The 7,841-nt window shown below is 49.5% G+C and overlaps 1 pseudogene; it reads left to right on the top strand.

Annotated features, from left to right (window-relative positions):
• Positions 1–6,160: 6,160 nt before the first annotated feature.
• LOC147959129 (uncharacterized) lies at positions 6,161–7,841 on the top strand (annotated as a pseudogene).

Genomic DNA, 7,841 nt, shown 5'->3' with positions numbered 1-7,841 from the left:
CCTGTGCGCCACTGGTACTACCGAGCACGACTTTTCAGGGCGCCGTAAAATAGCAGCCGCTGCTTCAGACACAGTTTTTAGTTACCCTAACTTGCTTTAATTAGAGATTGTCTTTTGGTGATAATTTTGTTGTCACCACTGTACCAGTAATCTGTTAATTCTCGAGACACGCTAGACTAGACTCTATGGCGAGACATTTGTGATCTGAGTGTCGGTGCGGTGTCAGTGCTAGTAGTAGTAGATCACTGATTGGGATGGGCCTTGCAGCGGGCAGCGGGAGTACTGTAGGGGTACATGCATGCTCTTTGGTCCCGCTCAACGGCAGAATTCGTGTTAGACACAGAACTCCGAGTCCTTGTACATCGTAGTATTTCATACTCCCTTCGCATACGTTTTCTAAGGCTAGTTTTAGCCTACTATAAAACGTTTTATATTTTATTAATACAGAGGTAGTAGTACCCAGCAGATCACCAGTAAAGACATCTCCAACACCGACACTTAAACAGCCCGCATATGTTCGGACCGTGCGGTCTCAACGTGTTGTGTCATCCAATGTGGGCATGTAACCGTCCGCCGAGCGATCCGGACGCAGTTTCTCTCGTAAACATGAGACAAACTAGGGGCTTGCGGACATTCACACCACTGCCACGCTCACTTAAATGCATCACTGAGATTCCTTTTCTGCAAGGTTCTCTCCTAGCCCACACTCTCTCCTCGCGCCGCTGGCCACCGGCCCGGTCGCTGCCCACTCCGGGCTCCGGCCGCCACCCCCCTCCCACCCGCCATGGGCCCGCCGCGCTTCCCCAGATCCAGCGCTTGCGACAGTCCCCACGCGCCCTCCCCTTTCCCCAGCACTTCGTCCATGGTGCCAGATTCAATGCCAAGCCTGAGCCCCCCCCCCCCCCCCCCGTCCAGGATTCGCGTGTTGCGCCTCGAATCCTGCTTCGGGGCAAGGGATCTGGCTGCGCCCCATCCCCTCGAGCTATAGATCCGGAGGGCTTTCCCATTTCGGGCAGGCAGCGGCTTAAATCGATAGTGGTGGTGCCTGAAGCTGCTGCCGATCTTTCCTCCCCGGTGGTGGACGGTGGCTACTGTTAATTAATCTGTGGTGGACGGTGGCTGGGCTATAGTAATAATAAAAATAAAATAAAATAATAAATAATAAAAATAATTAATTAATTAACTTAATTAATTCTGATTAAATTAACTAACTAAGATTAATTAATCTAATGATTAGTTAACCTAATTAACTACTGTTAATTAACTAACAGAGAATGACAGGAGGAGCCCACCCCTTGTTGACCAGTCAACGTTGACTGGTCAACTGGGACCCCCTGGCCCACCTGTCGGCCACTGGGTACACCTTTGTGTACACAGTGCTGGGTGCACATAGCATCTTAACCTTTATTTTTGAATTAGTAATAATTTCAAAATATTGTTTAAAACTTTGAAAATTCATATAAAATAAACCGCAACTCGGATGAAAATGTTTTCTATGTGAAAGTTGCTCAGAAAAATCCAACGATTCCGAATACGCGGTCCGTTCATCTGTCACATGCCCCTAGCATGCTGAACATGGAACATTCCCCCTCCGGTCATCTGTTTGACACAGGTCCGGAACCGGGAAAACGTTCCCGGTTGAATCCCCCCTTCACCTATATCGTGTAGCCATACGTTAGGTCACTCCCGGCACAGCATTTTACCACGTTATGCTTTGTGATTCTATATTTTCTTTATAATTACTGTTTCTTCCCCCTCTTCTCTCCGGTAGACCCCGAGACCGATGCTGCCCCTACGATCGACTACGTCGACGACGACCCCTCCTTGCCAGAGCAACCAGGCAAGCCCCCCCTTTGATCATCCCGATATCGCCCATTCCATTCTCTCATGCTTGCATTAGATTTTGCTATTGTTATTGTTTGCTCCTATTCTGCTGCATAGCCTGTTTATTGTAACCTGCTATTGTTACCTACCTGCTTATCCTAAACTGCTTAGTATAGGTTGGTTAGAGACCCATCAGTGACCCCCTCACTTGACCCGACTGCCCCGCTGGATTATCAGAAGACCCGATCAACGGGATCAAAGACCAGGCCCCGACACCTCATGTCACATCACACCCCTTTGTTGCTCGACTTTGCAGAGTTACCATCGAGTGCCGAGGGTGGAACCTCATACATCACTCCTGATGAGATCTCTATAGAGTAGCTATTCGGTCGTGGTCATCGAGGGTGATTTCCTCCTTAACCACTTTCGATACGACTCTGTCGTGCAACCCCTTAAGTGTGAACCTCGAGGGTGGTTCCTCTTACGTTCACCTTGATGTTTACATCGAGTGGGAATCCGACAAGGGTGATTCCTCAGGTTTTCCCCCTTGGTGTTAGACACACGGTTACTATGGTTACTATGACTTTCCACTGGACCATGTTACTAAAGACGGGTTGGCCCTGAGGGGTACCCGCGCGAGCTTAATTGCGAGTGATGTGGAGTCGGGTTGACCTGGAAGGTGCCCGCGAGATACTTACGAGGCATGGCCGGGCATTCTTAGCCCTTGCCGCAAGTACTCGAGACGGGGCGACGGGGTCACATCGATCGTGAGTCTCTGCTCGTTACCGCGCGTTCCTAATCGACTACGATTTGGATATTTGATCCGAGGGGCCTCTGGCCTGATAGCACTAACCATCACGTGGGCATAGTATGGGCGTTCTACGTCGTATACATCAGCCGAAGCTTAATACACGTCAGCGACTGAGCAGCGCGCTCCGGGTTGGACTGGAAAGCACCTACCTTGTTGAAGGAGGTAGCTAGGTCTGCTCACCGGCCACGTACGCAACGTGCAGGAGTTCCCGGGGAGATGGCCCATGACCCCTGGGGGCATAGGTTTAGTCCGGCGTGCTGGCCTCTCTATTAAGCCTAGGTCGGGTTGCGGCGTATTGTTTGGCCGAGGCCGAGCATGACCCAGGAAAGTGTGTCCGTCCGGAGTTAATCGAGCGTCGTGGGTAAGTTGGTGCACCCCTGCAGGGAAGAAAACATCTATCGATAGCCTGTCCTACGGTAACAGACACTTGGAGTTGTATCCCGATCGATACAACTAGAACTGGATACTTGAGATGAGAAATGGTTATGAGACATGATTATGATGAATGGGCAGTATGGCTCTGGGATTGCTTTCTCGTAGGGAGTCGAGAAAGGATCTCTGGCCGAGGTTGATAACACTTCTACTACTTTACTTTACTTTATACTACTCTACTCCCTCCTGTTGCTGCAAGATGGTGGTTTCCAGAAGATGCTAGTCTTCGATAGGCTAGGCTTTCCCCTTCCCTTCTGGCATTCTGCAGTTTAGTCCACAGATACAGCCCATTTCCTTTGATACAAATGCATACTTAGTTTAGATCTGATGTAAGTCTTGCAAGTACTTTGGATGAGTACTCACGGTTGCTTTGCTACTTCTTTTTCCCCCATACCCGATTGTTGCGACCAGATGACGGATCCCAGGAGCCAGACGACGCCACTGATGACTACTACTACCCGGAGGATACCTACTACTACGTGACGGCCGCTGACGATTAGGAGAAGTTAGGAGGCTCCTAGGCAGGAGGCCTTGCCTTTTCGATCGTTGCTGCTTTTGTGCTAGCCTTCTTAAGGCAAACTTGTCTAACTTATGTCTGTACTCAGATATTGTTGCTTCCGCTGACTCTTGTGTATTCGAGCTTATGTATTCGAGCCCTCGAGGCCCCTGACTTGTAATATAAAGCTTGTATTATTTTAATTTATGTCTAGAGTTGTGTTGTGATATCTTCCCGTGAGTCCTTGATCTTGATCGTACACATTTGCGTGTATGATTAGTGTACGATCGAATCGGGGGCGTCACAACCTATTAACCGGAGGCCCAGCCTAGAACTGCTGTTTTTTTGCCTATTTGTAGGGTTTCGAAGAAAAGGAATATCAAACGGAGTCCAAACGGAATGAAACCTTCGAGAACGTGATTTTCTCACCGAACATGATCCAGGAGACTTGGACCCTATGTCAAGACACAAAAGAGGAGGCCACGAGGTAGGGGGTCGCGCCTACCCCCCCAGGTGCGCCCTCCACCCTCGTGGGCCCCCTGTTGCTCCACCTGCGTACTCCTTCCTTCTATATATACCTACGTACCCCAAACGATCAGATACGGAGCCAAAACCCTAATTCCACCGCCGCAACTTTCTGTATCCACGAGATCCCATCTTGGGGCCTGTTCCGGAGCTCCGCCGGAGGGGGCATCAATCACGGAGGGCTTCTACATCATCACCATAGCCCCTCCGATGAAGTGTGAGTAGTTCACCTTAGACCTACGGTTCCATAGTTATTAGCTAGATGGCTTCTTCTCTCTTTTTGGATCTCAATACAATGTTCTCCCCCTCTCTTGTGGAGAACTATTCGATGTAATCTTCTTTTTGCGGTGTGTTTGTGGAGATCGATGAATTGTGGGTTTATGATCAAGTCTATCTATGAATAATATTTGAATCTTCTCTGAATTCTTTTATGTATGATTGGTTATCTTTGCAAGTCTCTTTGAATTATCAGTTTGGTTTGGCCTATTGGATTGATCTTTCTTACAATGGGAGAAGTGCTTAGCTTTGGGTTCAATCTTGCTGTGTCCTTTCCCAGTGACAGTAGGTGCAGCAAGGCACGTATTGTATTTTTGCCATCGAGGATAACAAGATGGGGTTTTCATCATATTGCATGACTTTATCCCTCTACATCATGTCATCTTGCTTAAGGCGTTACTCTGTTTTCATTAACTTAATACTCTAGATGCATGCTGGATAGCGGTCGATGAGTGGAGTAATAGTAGTAATGCAAGCAGGAGTCGGTCTACTTGTCTCGGACGTGATGCCTATATAGATGATCATGCCTAGATATTCTCATAACTATGCTTAATTCTGTCAATTGCTCAACAGTAATTTGTTCACCCACCGTAGAATACTTATGCTATTGAGAGAAGCCACTAGTGAAACCTATGGCCCCCGGGTCTATCTTCATCATATTAATCTTCCAATACTTTGTTATTTACTTTGCTTTTATTTTACTTTGCATCTTTATCATAAAAAATACCAAAAATATTATCTTATCATATCTATCAGATCTCACTCTCGTAAGTGGCCGTGTAGGGATTGACAACCCCTTATCGCGTTGGTTGTGAGGATTTATTTGTTTTGTGCAGGTACGAGGGACTCGCGCGTAGCCTCCTACTGGATTGATACCTTGGTTCTCAAAAACTGAGGGAAATACTTACGCTACTCTGCTGCATCATCCCTTCCTCTTCGGGGAAAAACCAACGCAGTGCTCAAGAGGTAGCACTGCTGAGCTGGATGCCAACATGGCTCGAACGGTGGCTAGCCCCTGCTCTTCGACGGCGCGGTCGCCCAGGAGGGCATACTGCACGGCCCGGGCGACGCTTTCGGGCCGACCCTTGCCGGGCCGGCTGGGCCGCTGGGACTGCCCAGCCGCTGCGCCGACGCAGCCTGCGAGGGTGGAGGTTCAGCTGGGCTCCACCATGCAGCAGGTCCGCCGTCTTCAGATCGACCACGACGCCTAGCCTCTGCCGACAGTGCTGTTCTAGGATGTGCAGCCACCCCTCCTGCCGACCCCTATTCCTGCCCCGCCCCAGCGTCGCTCCTCTGCACCGCCCAAGACCCACGGCTCTGCAACTCCAACGTGCCACAGCGCCCGCTAGGCAGCCATGCAGCCTACCGTGTCGGTGGCACAACGGGCCGCTGCCCTGCGCCTGGTCCGCGAACTTGGGCTGCTGGGACCGAAGGAGAAGATGTCCAAGAAGGCTGCAGAAGATCTCATCCGCAAGTTTGATGAGCCGCTCACGGAAAACGACATCGCCATCATCGCCAAGCTTACGTGTCTGGATGGCGAGGTCTTGTGCATTACTGGTGGCATGGCCGGCCCTGATGGGACCGCTGTCGCGGCCATAGTTTGATCATGTTAGGGCAGATTAGGACTAGTCTCCGGCAATAGCCAGCCTTCTGCTGGTTTGAGTTAGGACGTAACCCTATGTATTGTTGTATTAGGCTACGGTTGGCTCAGCGACAGAGTAGTTTTGGGTCTACTAGTGGACTATGTAGCCCCCTTGCTAGGATGGTGGTGTATGCTTTTCTTCATCTGCTTAGTAATGAATGTTGTTGCTGGAGCGAAATTTGGTTTCCCAATTGATGACAACCACTGTCCCATCATGAGTTGGAACGTCCGGGGGATGAACATGCCGGCGAAACGTGACACCATTTGTGAAGTGGCTCAAACCCACAAGTTAGCGATGCTCTGTCTCCAGGAAACTAAGATTGAGGTGTGGAATCAAAACTTAGTAAAAGAAACCGGTGGTGCTATGCTCATTGACTGCATTGTCATGCCTGCCATTGGGTCAAGGGGAGGCGCTGCAATATTTTGGAACAAGGAGTTAGTTTCTTTAGCTTCACACGCAGTAGGGCAGTTTCCTATCATAGCCAAAGTAACGATCCTCAGTTTAGCCACATCCTTTTGGCTGACGATTGTGTATGGTCCAGTAGACGACGCTCGCAAAGAGGATTTCCTCCAGGAAGTGGCGGCTGTTGCGCCTCCATTAGCTGAACCATGGTTGATCAATGGCTCAACATCATCTATGAAGCACGAGACAAGAACAATATGAATATCAATAGGAGGCTTATGGGTAGGTTTAGAGCGGCCATAGACACGGCTGGTCTGCGGGAGATCAAGTGCAAAAACCGTAGGTTTACATGGAGTAATGAAAGAGAAAACCCCACTTTAGTGAGCATAGACAAATTCTTCTGCAACCAGAGTTGAGCGTCCCTCTTCCCCAACTATGCCCTTATGGCGGCATCGACGGCGTGCTCCGACCACTGCCCACTCTTCCTCGCAAGCATGAAAAGCCCTTTCAGGAAGGCCACGTTCAAGTTCGAGTCCTTTTGGACGAAATTCCCACACTTCCATGAGATGGTGGAAAGAGCCTGGAACAGGACAGCCGCAAGTGCTTGCGCGTTCACGAGACTGAAAATCAAGATGGAAAGGACGGCCACGGATCTCAAGATATGGAGCAAGCCTCTATTCAGCGACGCAAAACTCCAATTTCACATGGCTAATGAGGTGATTCTGAGGCTGGACGTGGCCCAGGAGAGCAGAAGATTGACAGTTGCAGAGTTCACTTTGAGGAAACAACTGAAACTCAGGTTGATCGGACTGACAGCGATCAGAAGGCAAGAAAGAAGCATGCCTCAAGGATTTCCTAGCTCCGAGCGGGTGATGCCAGCACCAAGTTCTTCAACGCAAAGATTTGCTCCCGAAGAAGGAAAAATTTCATCTTTTCTTTGATGCATCAGGGGCAAGCAGTCACTAGTCATGTTGAAAAGGAGAGACTCATCAGCGATCACTTCAGCTCGGTGCTTGGTTCTCAGCACCAACGCTGCACCACTCTAAATTGGGATCAGTTACACCTGCCTACAGTTCCAGATGCTGGGCTAGATAATACATTCATCGAGGAAGAAGTCTGGGAAGCAATCAAGCAGTGTCTACTGGATAAGGCGTCCGGACCGGACAGGTTCAATGGAGGATTCTACAGAACCTGCTGGGCGACCATCAAGGAGGATATTATGCAGGCTTTTCAGCAGTTCAATAGGATGGCAGGAGGGGATCTGGGGAAATTAAACACGGCCATGGTAGCCCTTCTGCCCAAGAAAGATGGTGTCGTCGCCATAACAGACTTCAGGCCCATAAGCTTGATTCACTCCTTCGCCAAACTCATTACCAAAGTCCTGTCCATTCGGCTGTCAAAGATCATCCACACAATCATCTCTCCAGCCTAG

Source organism: Triticum urartu, chromosome 7A (assembly GCF_056163025.1).
Source record: "Triticum urartu cultivar PI428250 chromosome 7A, HENAU_Tu73, whole genome shotgun sequence".
Classification (NCBI taxonomy): domain Eukaryota; kingdom Viridiplantae; phylum Streptophyta; class Magnoliopsida; order Poales; family Poaceae; genus Triticum; species Triticum urartu.
This window is presented reverse-complemented; position numbering and strand designations above follow the sequence as displayed.